Source organism: Sebastes umbrosus, chromosome 1 (genome assembly GCF_015220745.1).
Source record: "Sebastes umbrosus isolate fSebUmb1 chromosome 1, fSebUmb1.pri, whole genome shotgun sequence".
Classification (NCBI taxonomy): Eukaryota; Metazoa; Chordata; class Actinopteri; order Perciformes; family Sebastidae; genus Sebastes; species Sebastes umbrosus.
Window position 1 is genome coordinate 41,025,993 of NC_051269.1, and position 14,493 is coordinate 41,040,485.

The 14,493-nt window shown below is 41.9% G+C and overlaps 1 protein-coding gene and 1 long non-coding RNA gene across 3 annotated transcripts in view; one reads left to right on the forward strand and one right to left on the reverse strand.

Annotated features, from left to right (window-relative positions):
• Nucleotides 1-7,856: 7,856 nt before the first annotated feature.
• On the reverse strand, nucleotides 7,857-10,984 carry LOC119488235. Its single transcript, XR_005206899.1, has 3 exons — nucleotides 10,146-10,984; nucleotides 8,892-9,204; nucleotides 7,857-8,154 (listed from the first exon to the last, which is right to left on the reverse strand). It is a non-coding gene; the product is annotated as an uncharacterized LOC119488235 (long non-coding RNA).
• The window catches only part of slc41a1 (solute carrier family 41 member 1), a 32,624-nt gene continuing 28,166 nt past the window's right edge, over nucleotides 10,036-14,493 (forward strand). The window contains exon 1 of one of the 2 annotated variants that reach the window (XM_037769673.1): nucleotides 10,036-10,274. The gene's annotated coding sequence lies outside the window, so the exon portion shown is untranslated. Of the gene's footprint in view, nucleotides 10,275-12,238; nucleotides 12,334-14,493 lie in introns of those variants that run through there. The other variant, XM_037769681.1, reaches the window with a different exon arrangement.

Below are 14,493 nucleotides of genomic sequence, written 5' to 3' on the forward strand. Positions count from 1 at the left end.
ACTACACCACGAGTAAAACACAACGAGGCTGTGAAGGTGGACGAGTCGGCGTGATGACGTTCAGTCGTTTCATTTAGCCACTTGTTAGCAACCGCCTTTTATAAGACACATGAAGGCTTCACAATTCACAGGTTGGATATTTACTGGCGTATTTTACATCGTAGAACAAAACATTAAAATGTCTTCAGCTTGTGTTAACCACAGACCTTATTTCAGGCATCTAACTAAAAACCCATTGACCTCCAGACGAGGGAACAGTAAATATTAGTTTTTCTAACCCCCTCAGGTCAACCCTGTCTCCTAAAAATTACCATAAAATTAAACGGCATTCTCAATTTTCTCCCGGATTGCGGTCGCAGTTTTTAACCATGTGGTTAACGTGGTGAAATGAAACAAAATGAAAAAAAAACCACAACAAAACTACTTGGTTATGTTTAGTAAAAGATCATGAGATGACTAATAATAAGTATGTTTCACAACTTAAGTTAAGTACGTAACAATGAACGTTGGTTTCACACATGGGACGTGAATAGCGGTCTCTGGGAGAAAGTCCTCCATCCTCCCTGACCTCCTCCCTACGCCGACTTCCACGGACTTTGATTAGAAACTTATTTGTGATACGTCAAAAACAAATACAATCTAAGAGAAAACATGTTTCCCTTGAAATGTAAAAGACAGTTTTGTTGTATTGGGAACGTAACTTTTAGGAGACCAAGCTGCTCTGGCACATTACCTTTGGCTTGCAGATCATAACGGTCCCTTTGAGAGTTTCCTATAACTTACAACAGATATTTTTACAGTTTCCTTTCTGTTTTTTCTTCCAAATAAGTTTGGCTAACTTTTGGGGGGGTTGTTTGATCGTCTGAACGCTCGTGTTTGTCTGACTTCTTTTTCGCCTCGTCTCTAGATCTCAGAAATCAGCTTGTTGGATACAATATTATTATTGCCGATAGGAATGATGATCAGAACTACAGAGATAAGACCTAGTTGTAATAAAAGGTGAATATCTGCTCATTAATCTGATGGAAAGAAGTGATTGGATGATGTTGGTGACAGCTCTCTCTCTCTGGGGGATGTAATGACTCTCTGGAGAAGAAGCAGAAGGAGTGAACACTCAAACGGAGGCTTGTCTCTGTTTTCTGCTTCTCCTCTGAGAGTAGAGGAGTGAGGTTGGAGGCGATGGGAGAGAGAGAGAGAGCGGGGGAGTGTGTTCGGTGGACAGCCATTCATCCTGAGCTGAGGGAAGGTTTCCAAATCTCCCCCTGACATTCTTCTGGACTCAAAGAAGCCCCGGGACAGAAGTGGCCCAAAACTGGCACAGACCGCCTCGGCGTTGCCAGGGACAGCCACTCTGGCGAGGCGTTGCTGGGGCCCAGCGCAGTTTTGTCTTCCGTTCTCACCTCACTTCCTGGTTTGGAAAAGGAGGCTGGAGGATCATTAACCAGCAGAAGGACCCCATACTACACTGTATGTCCACATGTACCCAGACCTCATGACGGGCTCTCACGTCCTCAGTCAGTTAGTTATTCAGTCTGCACAACTTCCTCTTTTTTTCACTCTAAAGCAAACATCCCTCCAGGGTTGTCGTCAGGTAGATTTCTAAACCTAAAGGAAAGATTATTCATATCTGCTGTAGTCACACAGACCTGTTACCTAATGAGTAGGGTCACACTGTCCCGTATCCTGTCCCTGACTCTACGGCTTACAGTATAACTTTTGGATTAAAGATGTTACATCATAACTTCTCACTCAAAGGGGCAACCTCCAGGTCTGAAATGTGGAAGTGCCTTAAACTTGCATTCTTTCTAACAGCCAGCAGGGGGCGACTCCTCTGGTTGCAAAAAGAAGTCTGATTGTATAGAAGTCTATGAGAAAATGACCAGTAAACATTGTAAACATGAGTTTATGGTCTCAATCGCTAGTTTCAAGTCTTCTTCAATACAGCATGATGTTCATTTAGTAATTATGGTCCAACACATTCTCGCTCCCAACTCGTCAGATAGCGCTGCTTGGTCAGTGCCCCTTGGCATCGGAAACCGACGCACAGGGTACCCCTCTTGCGTTACTTTTGGACGGACCAGGGACAGCGTGTTAATAAGCGCTCATTGTGTCCTATTATGGATGCTAATTTTGAAAAATGTTCTTAACCGATAACCGACCCTCGTTAACCGATTATTAACCGTTAACCGACAAGATTTGTGCCTCGCATGCAGCGGTGTACCAGCTGCAGTGTACGAGCACAACAGACCACGGAGTCTCCAGTTCACCGTCCAGGAGCGTTAACTTAGCAGCTATGATGCTGCGTGTAGTGTCGCTGACATGCAGCCATTTTCCCAGTAAAAGTGTCCACCGCACATTTAGTTTAGTTTAGCAGGTTGTCAGCTGTGTGTCTGCCCGGATTAACGATAGCGATTGTTGGTGCAGAAAACATTTAATGAACACAATGTTAGCGTTTTTCTTCATTTTTAAAAAAATAATCCAGACTTTGACTATTAATAAAAGTGTGATTTTTCATGTGATCTAACACAACGCTGAAATTGAAAAGTTCTACTGTTAGATATTTGCCCGAAGTATGTCCGTACCAAATTTCAAGACTATCGACCAATCAGAACAAATGTTGTGGCATTTTTTCCTTCTCATACTAAATCTAGTCTTTGGGTGGTTTAAGTATAATGTTATATCTTATGCGGCCCCAAGTAGCACCAAGAGAAAACCTAGTCTTCATTAGTTTTAATAGTAACACCTGTGCTTTTTCTACTTAAAGTCAAAAAGGTCTGATCCATTCTGAGGTGTCCTGATACATGTTGGAAAATAATGGACTGGAAAAGACATAAAACTGCAGTTAGACTTTGAAAGCACGGCCAGTCGACGTACGTATGTTGTAACGTCTTTGGTTAAATAATACATGTAAGCTGATGCGCTGCCAAAGAGATATCCTGTCCAATCAATGAATGACAGAGTCGTTCAGCTCAGATTGACTTTTCTTGTGTGTGTTCATAGATTCATAGAATTCATTCAAAAAAGCAGATTCAATGAGTGGAGGATTACTTTAGATTTATTGATGGATGAAACGTTGGGAGGCGTCTTTGCTTTTCTTAGATCCTCTGGTATACTACTACCACTTTCTTTTTTACTTAAATGACTACATATCTTCTGCTGGTTCACAGATGTTTTGCCGCAGACATGTCTATTTGCAGTCTTTGTCTGTAACCGTGAAAAATAAATCATATAAATCAATCAGAGAATAATAAAAAACAACAACATTAAGATACCGTGACCACCTGGTACTGGGGTTTGTACTGGCTGAATGAAGGCCCAGACACACCAAACCAACATCAAAGAACTAGTGGCGATGAAGGCAGAGTGTTGTGTCGCCTCACGTCACCTTCGTCTTTGACCGACAAGTTGTACTTGAACACGCCGCAAAGACGACAGCCGACGGCCAATTAACACGTACGTTCTATGTTCCAGCAGGCGGCGGTAGTCTGTATTCATCAGTCAAAAAGGGAAACAGGAAGATCGAGGATGGCGGATAAACAAGTTGTGATACGTACATGAAACAAAGCGACCATTTTCACACCGCTCTCACTCACCACTTAGCTTCATTCCAGATGGTCATGTCGTTGTGAAAATATCCGTGTGTTGGAATGATCAGATGAGATGAAGATGAAAAACTTGAATTGACTCGTTGGCTTGCTTTTCCTCACTTCCGTTTCTCTTCTCGTGCACTGATTCGTTGAAGCTGAACAGCCAATGAGAAGGATTTCTCTCTCTGACGAGCTCCGCCACCGATTCAACACACCGAATCGGCCAAAAAGCCACTGGCAGACTAGACCGTTTCCTAACCCTAACTAACGAACTTCCTGTGAAGTTTAATTTGAAAGTACACTAAGTATGTAATGTGCATATATTGACACGCCGTCCCCGATACGTCCAAAAGTAAGGCCCGTGCGTCGCTCTCCGACACCGAGGGGCACTGATCGAGCGGCGGTATTTAACGAGTTGGGAATGAGAACATGTTGGATGATCCGTCTCCGGAGCCGCCAACCGCTCTCCTCCCGGCGAAGTAGTCTCCTAGCGACGGGGAGTGAGGCCGAGGGACCGCGGGGTGCGCTAGCTCGCTAATTCTTGTCTCATTTGTTGTCAGTACAGTAAATCCATCAAATTCAGGTCCCCATAACGCTATTTTCCAAGCTACCGTAGCTGACATACAGTCGGGACTCTAAATGAAAAAGTTTCGCAAGATTTTGCAAAAGCTTTATTTAAATTTTTTTTCAACCTTCAGTTTTTATCCCTCTGTGTCTCTGTCGCGGCTCCGTACAAAACAGTTATTTTTCTTTTCAAAATATAATTCTCCTTTACAGCAATAGATTAGCTTTATGTTATTTTGAATTCAATGGAGCTGAAATATTTCATTTAAAGACATTTAACTGTGGAGCCTGCATGTAAAAATGCCACAATTCACATTAAATGGACAGAAAAAAAATTTAAGTCACAGAAATGATCCTTTTAAGATATCCTTAATGTACTCTATAATCCATGGCCTAACTGCCTGATGAATGAATTTGTAATCTACAGTGTTGATAACTTCCTGTGAACAGAGATCTGTTCCAGGAAGCAGTTATCTGGAAATCTTTGCTGAGTAAAACCCAGAAAAACCCGCTCATATCTTGCACATGTGTTCCAATTTACACTCAGCAAACTACCCAGATGAGTAAACCTGCTTCTTGGAAAAATAATTAACAGTCATATTTTTCTGTGTTACGTCTGGAAATCGGAACAATTTTAAATATTCACTTATGTAAACAAGTTGGGCATAAAAAGAATGAATAACAAGCTTAAGTTCTGCTACGTGTCTGTAAAAGGTGATGATTTATCACATAATCTCACACATTACCTCTTGTTTTAAACCAAAATGTGAGTGTTACAGTTTGATTATGTCCTTCACGTGTGAGGATACAGTTAAAGGTGAAGTTCACCATTTTTGGGAAATACATTTATTTGCTTTCTTGCTGAGATGAGATAAGAAGATTGATACCACTCTTCTTTGTAGACTAAATATGAAGTTACAGCCAGCAGCTGGCTAACTTAGCTTAGCATAAAGACTGGAAACAGGGGGAAACAGCTAGCCTGGCTCTATCCAAGGGTAATCATAATCTTGCTAGAAACCCGTAAAACCATAAAACCATTACATGCACAAAAGAAAACATCTGCATCAAATAACTAAAGTTATTATCGCGTTAGCCTTGACAGCCCTGATGGTTATATATTATCTAAACAATATTTTCAAAACCCCAACAAATGTTGACAAAAGCAGCCCAAATTGTATTTACCAGCCAAACACATTTTTTTCCAGCCCAACTTAATCAAAAGTAGCCCAGCTGGCCGAAAACTAAACCAATCTGGCAACTCCGTCTGACGTGATGAGAAGTCTCGTTCTGAAATCTCGCAAGATTACGTGTTGCCGGAAGACAACGGTGGAATAGTGGAATACATCCGTGGTGGAAACGTGAGTGCCAGCTGGACAGAGTTTGAGTACAGAAAGAGTACTTTAGTGTTAAATAAAAGATTTTCAATGTCATGGCTGAATATTTAGATGATTTCCACAATGTGGATGACGACTTTGTTACAGGAGATTTGAGTCGGACTTGGACACAATAAAAAACAGACCGGATTGAGAGAAAGATAAGAAGAATGTTTTATGTCTCTGTCGGGTCCTTCCCATACTGTTGTCAGACACTTATAATAACTATCTGAGCCTGTCAGTGGCGGACACAAGCACTTTTATTGAATGTAACGTTACATTGACGATGCTCACTTGCCCTCGTAGCTCATTTCAATGCTGTCCGTTAAAGCGTTCTCCCTCAATACTGGACCAATCATGAACAATGACTGTCCCCATTAGTCACCTAGACACAAACACATGGGAAATATAGTCCAGGTTGAAAAGTACCAGAGTTACCCTTGTGAGTAAATCAGTGCACTCCAACCTCCTCCACTCTTTTCACTCTCTAGCACGATGTATATTTGCATGTGTGCGTCGGGGTTAATATGCAAAATGTTGCCAGAGTGAGTAATATGACCACAGAGTCACAATTTCCTGTTCACCTACGAGTTTTGGGCTAAAAGCACCAAACACCAGACACACCACAGTGTGACTGACTCTCATCGCCCCTCCGTCATTACTGGATGTTTACGCTGTGGGCAAACATAGTTCAGCTCACCACTTTGCCAGCATGGAGTGGGGTGTGTGTGGGGTGTGTGTGTGTGTGTGTGTGTGTGGATGGATCGTAGCCTCTGCTCTCCGGGCGATGCCGGGGCTGCTGATGCTGAGCCGAGCGGCTGTATAGCAACAGGCAAACAGCACAACAAAGCTGCAGGTCCTCTGGGGACATTGTTAGAGCTGCTGCTCTCCTAGGAACAGCATTATGAGGCCGAGGCAGCGTTAGATAACACAACACACATACTCTGCAATCCCCTTGATGAAAAAAAACTACATTACATTACAATATTACAGCTAATCAAGGACCACAATATTATAGAAATGATTTTATAGTATCACAGGAGATGTAACAAAGTAATAAACCCATAAAAAAATGGTAGAAAGAATACCATACAAGAGTTATAATAAGTCCGTCACTACGGGTCTCTTCTCACTGCTGAATATAGAGACACATTATAAGAAATATATAAATTAATATTAAAGTGATTTTTAATGGGTTTCTTTCTTTCTTTGTCTATGAATATTATGCTATAAATAACGCTCAAAAGTTACGCTAAATATTGGTTAGGAAAAACTGGCATGGTCATTTTTAAAGGGGTCCCTTGACCTCTGACCTCCAGATATGTAAATGGGTTCTATGGGTACCCGCGAGTCTCCCCTTTACAGACATGCCCACTTTATCATAATCACATGCAGTTTTTTTAATGCAGTATAAATGTGTTTTTTTTTCTCCTGTTCTAAAATAATGTGTTTCAATATTTCTGCATACTGGGGTCCCTAAACAGTCTTGGAATTACATGGAATTGGAATTAAAGCCCAACTGTATTCATGTGTGATGATGTTAGTCCCCATAGGAGACATTTCATTGTAGTGAGACCTATTTTCTTAAAAACGTGACCTCACTGTATAAAATGACCTGTGGTGACCTCTAGGATAATCACAGCCTCATGAAACTTTACAGCCACAAACTAGAGACCTAGAGCATTCAGAGGATGGATGGATCAGACTAGAGACCTAGAGCATTCAGAGGATGGATGGATCAGACTAGAGACCTAGAGCATTCAGAGGATGGATGGATGAATCAGACTAGAGACCTAGAGCATTCAGAGGATGGATGGATGGATCAGACTAGAGACCTAGAGCACTCAGAGGATGGATGGCTTTCCTAGCTAGATTAACAATAAGGGGGTTTCTGAGCAGTTTACACAACAGAAGTGCTCGCCATCCAATCACCAAAAAATGCAATTTTTGCAGAAATCTCCAAATGTCAAAAGATTTTGATCCCAAATCACAGCATGTCTTTTTCTCTGGTGTTCCTCAAGGTCTTGGTGTCTTAATGTGGTATTTTGGCAGGATTATTGATCATTCTTTATCTACTGTTGACCTGCTATATCCCCCTAAAGACCCTCTGGACCCCCATAAAAAAGGACAACAACGGGTCTATTGTGGGTCTATTGAGGGTAAACATCTCTTTTTACCTTTTAAAACATGACCTATTGCATGTTTTGTAAGTTAACTTATATTCACACATCGTGGTTCTTTACAGAGAGAAATAAAAATCGATTTCTCTCGTGTGGTTTCGTGTGGTTTCGGTGTCATTTCAAAAAAACTTTTAACTTATGTAAGACTTGCATTTATTTATTTATTTATCCTCGGTGTTGATGGATCATTGACTAAAGTTCCACCCCGGCTCGGTTAGACTGTGCTGATATGCGTGCGTGCCCATTCATTCCAGGAATCTAGGCCTATTGTTAAATTAAAACTTCTATCTCAGGTAGTAAATTAGTAGGCTTGTGCAGGAGACTGGCACCGCACGGGCACACATTTCCACACACATGGGGGGGTAGAGGAGAGGAGGGGGGAGGTCTGTATCGTCAGCCCAGAGAGGGAGGGAGGGAGGGCCTCGCCTTGTGGCTTCCTGGCCCCCTGCACTGGACGGGTGGATTATAGATGTGCATCCAAGCATCAATCATCAAAATTCAATATAAATGTCTTTTTATCTTTTTAAACATTACCTATTGCATGTTTTGTAAGTTAAAGGGACTGTTTGTAACTTTCAGAAATGCTTGTTAACAGCGACACCTGTGGCCGTTAAGTCAACGAAAGTCAGCGTCCTGTTGCTCGCACTTGCTCGCTCTAAATAGAAATGAACAAGCATCGCTCAAAACAGTGAGGCGGCATACGTCAGCTAAAAGCACAATATCACTCTACTCTTTTCCTGCCTCAGCCCCGGAGGCTGAAGCAGCAGGGCTCCGCAGCGAGTAACGTTATCACCTCAGGCCGCGGCCGGAGGGAACAGGGGAGACACCGGTGTTTTGGTCAGAGACGATAACGTTTCTCTCTGCGGAGCCCCGTCACTTCACAAGACACGGGAAACCTCTGTTGGTCTGGAGGAGCTGCAGCAGTTATTTCTGCACAAACATCCACTGTACATTCACTAGATATTCTCAGAGCTAAACTAACTCTTCTGCAGTGTGGAGTGAGCAGCATGCACGTGAGGTGGAGCGAGAACGCGCGCGTTGTGTGAGTGAAGACAAGCAGGCAGAGGAGCGGTCTGAAAATCGTAGCCACAGTGGATCCCGACCCGGTAGATTTATACCTGTAAAAAGTTACAAACAGTCCCTTTAAAGGGAGCATCAATCATCAAAATTCAATAAAAAAATTAAACCTTTTTCTCTCGTTGGTAGTTTCGGGTCACTTTGGTGTCATTTCAAAAACTTCTATCTCAGCCTCCTGGTAGTAAATTAGTAGGCTTGTGCAGGAGACTGGCACCGCACGGGCACACATTTCCACACACATGGGGGGTAGAGGAGATGGAGGGAGGGAGAGAGTGAGGGACGGAGGAGGGAGGGAGGGAGAGAGGGAAGGAGAGAGGGACAGAGGGAGGGAGGGAGGGAGGGCTCGCCTTGTGGCTTCCTGGCCCCATGCACCGGACGGGTGGATTATAGATGTGCATCCAAGCAGCCGGGCGGTGGGGGCCACTGAAAGAGAGAGAGAGAGAGAGAGAGAGAGAGAGAGAGAGGGAGGGAGAGAGAGAGGGAGAGAGGGAGAGAGAGAGAGAGAGGGAGGGAGAGAGAGAGGGAGAGTGGGAGAGAGAGAGAGAGAGAGAGAGAGAGGGAGAGAGGGAGAGAGAGAGAGAGAGAGAGAGGGAGAGAGAGAGAGGTAGAGAGGTAGATAGGAAGAGAGAGAGAGGGAGAGAGGGAGAGAAAGAGAGAGGGAGAGAGAGAGAGGGAGAGAGAGAGGGAGAGAGGGAGAGAGAGAGAGAGAGAGGGAGAGAGGGAGAGAGAGAGAGAGAGAGAGAGGGAGAGAGAGAGGGAGAGAGAGAGGGAGAGAGAGAGAGAGAGGGAGGTAGAGAGGTAGAGAGGAAGAGAGGAAGAGAGAGAGAGGGAGAGAGGGAGGGAGAGAGAGAGAGAGAGGGAGAGAGAGAGAGGGAGGGAGAGAGAGAGAGGCAGAGAGAGAGGGAGAGAGAGAGAGGGAGGGAGAGAGAGAGAGGTAGAGAGGAAGAGAGAGAGAGGGAGAGAGAGAGAGAGAGAGGGAGGGAGAGAGAGAGAGAGAGAGGGAGGGAGAGAGAGAGAGAGGGAGGGAGAGAGAGAGAGAGAGAGAGGGAGAGAGAGAGAGGGAGAGAGAGAGAGAGAGAGAGGGAGAGAGAGAGAGAGAGAGGGAGGGAGAGAGAGAGAGAGGGAGGGAGAGAGAGAGAGAGAGAGAGAGAGGGAGAGAGAGAGAGAGAGAGAGAGAGGGAGAGAGAGAGAGAGAGAGAGAGAGAGAGGGAGAGAGAGAGAGAGAGAGAGAGAGAGAGAGAGAGAGAGACACCAGTGGGAGTGTTTAACTATTCATTAACCAGCATATTAACATTAACCATTAGGTTCCAGTCAGTGTGAGCAGACAGAGAGAGCCGGTACCGGAGGAGGTACATAAGACGCACCGGCGTCCACGCCTCAGCCTGAAGGAGCGCGTTACCAGACCAGAGACCAGAGACCAGGACCAGGACCAGGAGCAAGAGGAGGAGAGACATCCAGACGCACCGAGACGAGCACCAGATCATCTCTGGAAGGTAAAACACCGCCGAGCAGCGTTTCATCTGACAGCACATTAATCAGCTTCTATCAAACAGGACAGGACAGAACAGGGAGTGTTTCTCTATCAGAGGGTTCTCTTCTCTAACGGAATGTGATGGAGACTCAGTCTGCAGAACCAGCAGCTGCAGGTGTAATTGTAAAGGTGTATTTATAGAAGATGATGGTGAATTATGGTAAATTATGGTGCGTAATTTGTGGTGGAGATGGTGATAGTGTCAGTGAGATGAGCTGATCTGGATGTCGGTGCTGGAACATTGAGCCCTCTGGCCTCGTTTATCTGAGCAGCAGGACAGAGAAGGAGGTCTCTCTGGTCTATTCAGCTCTGAGCAGCGGAGCACTAATTTACGCTCTTTGCCATGTTGGGTTCGGTGCTGTTGGTCCTGACTACTAAACAGAGGATTGTTCCAGTCGGTGTGCGGATGTCGCAACATGCAGAGTGGAGAGATGCGTAAAGGTGGAGGAGGAGAGACAGGAAGAGAGGAGAGAGGCCTTCAAAATAAACCTGCATATATATATATATATATATCAGAATCAGGTGTTCTGCAGCTCTCTCAACAGCTAGGAGAAATAATGACCAACAATAAAATCAGAATACAATAATACAAATACAATACAAGTCAAGTGTAACAATATAAATAGTACAAATAATAAAGACTGGATGGAAATACATGGACTAAAGGATTATGTACATTATGTACATGTAAATATATTTATATGTACAATGAGTAGGATTTATATTTCCAGTGACAGATGATATGTACATATGGCAAAAACACAAAGACTTTAAATTATAATCTAAACATGTGTATTGAAGACTAAATTATAATTTAAAATCTGCATTAAAAAATGTAAATTATAATCCAAAAATGTGCATTAAAGACCTCAAATTATGAACTAAAAATGTGCAAAAATATGCATTAAAGACTGCCAATTATAATCTAAAAATATGCAATAAAGACTGTAGATTATAATCTGAAAATGTATTTTAGAGATTGTAAATTATAATCCAAAAATGTGCATTAAAGACTTCAAATTATGAACTAAAAATGTGCATTAAAGACTGTCAATAATAATCTAAAAATATTAATTTTAGTCTTTAAATTATAATCCAAAAATGTTCATTAAAGACTGTAAATTATAATCTAAAAATGTGCATTAAAGACTGTCAATTATATTCTAAAAATGTGCATTAAAGACTGTCAATTATAATCTAAAAATGTGCATTAAAGACTGTCAATTATAATCTAAAAATGTGCATTAAAGACTGTCAATTATAATCTAAAAATGTGTATTAAAGATTGGGCAATTCTGGGCAAATGTACAGCTTACTTTATGTCAAACTGTGTAGGGTTGCAACTAACGATTATTGTCATTGGCGATTAATCTGTTGATTATTTTCACGATTAATCGATTAGTTGTTTGGTCTGTTGTTAAAAATGTCGATCAATGTTTCCCCAAAGCCCAAGATGACGTCCTAAAATGTCTTGATTTGTCCAAAACTCAAAGATATTCAGTTTACTGTCACAGAGAAATAAAGAAACCAGAAAATATTCACATTTAAGAAGCTGCAATCAGAGAATTTTGACCTTTTATTGTTAAAAAATGACTCAAACCGATTATTAAAGTAGCTGGTGATTAATTTAATAGTTGACAACTAATGGATTAATAGTGTGTGTTATTAGGTAAGATGCATGAGGGCCTACCAGATCACCAGACATCATCCAGTCGTATCATAACTTATCATAACTTATCAAATAAGCCTGATATATTTATCTGATATGAGAATCAGGAGTTTAGAAACAAGCAAAGACAGATGTGATAGACTTACCGCCACTCTGTAGGTCTTTTACATGTATTTCTTCCCACATCTGTTTCCATGACGACGTCAGAAATGCTCATTCTAGTGAGGTTTCAAATATTTTTCTTACCTTCTATAGGAGGAAAAGTCTAAATCACAGTTTCCTTTAACTGAAGCTGTGATCTTTACTGCTGTTGCGTTGAATTTGCCTGAAGACAACGTGTTTACTTTGCAAGGTGAGACAGGAAATGCTGTGTGTGCATCGAGTGTAACTTGACAGTTGTGTGTGACAGTTGTAGAGGATGTTCTTCTGTTCATGGGAGAATATTTTTAGCCACCGGGAGGAAATTTGGCGCTGGATGAATTTGTTTTGAAGCTGTTGGTCTGTCTGCCATAATGTCAGTGGAGAGTGAAGTGGTTTTAGTTTGGCCGTCTATTACAAGAGCTTATGGAGCATTTGTAGGACTCACAGTGAACTCATGGTGCTTAAAGGAGACATACTGTATCATGCTCATTCTCAGGTTCATACATGTATTTTGTGTTTCTACTAGAACATGTTTTCATGCTTTATTGTTCAAAAAACACATTATTTTCCTTTTACTGTCTGTCTGAATATACCTGTATTCACCCTCTGTCTGAAACGCTCCGTTTTAGCGCCTGTCTCTTTAAAAAGACCAGCTCTGATTGGCTAAAATTGCCAAATCTGAATGGCTTGTTGAATCACATGCCCACAAAAAACTGACTGATACTCCAGATACCCAGATGTATGTTAACAAGCACTGAAAAAGTGTGTTTCTCATGATATGTCCCCTTTAAGGAGGTTTTATCATCAATAATCAGGAACTTTAGATTTATGTTTTCAAGATTCTCGCAGTTGTGTTATATTATTATGGTGAGCACGTACTTGTTATTACACGGCTGTGTTGAATACTCAATTCTGATTGGCATTCTGCAGTCTGTTATTTCTGTATAACAGACTGTTGCTATGTATAACAGACCGTTGCTATGGGCACAGCTCTGATGCCGGACTCTGGCGGACCGTTTTTGTGTCTAGCGGGTCATTGTCGTGAAAGAATCCCTGACAGGGCGCGGGTGTCGGGGTGCCGCATCGCCCTGTCTGGGATTCCTTCACAACAATGACCGGCTCGCTGTACATTAACCCTTACTTATGTGTTTTATATTTCTATAATATTTCTGTAATATTTAGAAGTTTTTTATTTGTTATAACTACAAATGTCAAAGTTAACGCGATTATAATTTTAGTTGTGCTTAGCGACTTGGCAGCAGAATGACCCAAACCGTCAGTCTCCCACAGCCAGGGCTAGAAACAGAGCTCACTTGGGTTACTCACTAAAGGTTACACGCTGTTTGTAAAGGTCATGTAGTGCTAGTGTTGCTGGGAATGCCGGTGTCAAAGGCCAAGTGGGTGATATGCTATCAGTCACAAGACACAGATTCTAAAAGATTCGAGCCTCAAACTACAAACCAAGAATGCAAAAAAATTGTATAACACGTTAACGCAAATTCATTTTCACGCCACTAATTTCTTTAACGCATTAACGCAACTTGCAATTTTTAGGATGTGGCGAGCTCAGTTTTAAAGCTAGAGTGAAGATACTGGTATCATATAAAACTATAAAACCTGATGAATCCATTGCTACCAACCATGTCAAACGTGATGGTCGAGAAGGAGGCTAAATAATGCTCCAAACTTGCACTAAATTTTGGCGAGGAAAAACTGTCATGTCCATTTTCAAAGTGGTCCCTTGACCTCTGACCTCAAGATATGTGAATGTAAATGGGTTCTATGGGTACCCACGAGTCTCCCCTTTACAGACATGCCCACTTTATGATAATCACATGCAGTTTGGGGCAAGTCATAGTCAAGTCAGCACACTGACACACTGACAGCTGTTGTTGCCTGTTGGGCTGCAGTTTACCATGTTATGATTGGAGCATATTGTTTTATGCTAAATGCAGTACCTGTGAGGGTTTCTGGATCAATATCTGTCATTGTTTTTTGTTGTTAATTGATTTTTGAATAATACATATATAAATACATTTGCATAAAGCAGCATATGTGTCCACTCCCATGTTGATAAGAGTATTAAATACTTGACAAATCTCCCTTTAAGGTTCATTTTGAACAGATAATAAATGTGCGATTAATTAAATATTTTAATCGATTGACAGCTCTAGTTATAACATTTGCACATTAGCCTCCATTCATCCAGGATTTCTGCTTTGTGATAAATGAAAATGGCATAAATATACACCAGTGTAGTTTTCAGCTCTTACACGTTGATTGATCAGAGCTGGACATAAAGTCACTCAGGCTGTACTATGTTGTTGTTTTAGTACTATTTAATGGTATTTAAATAGCTATGGATGATTTC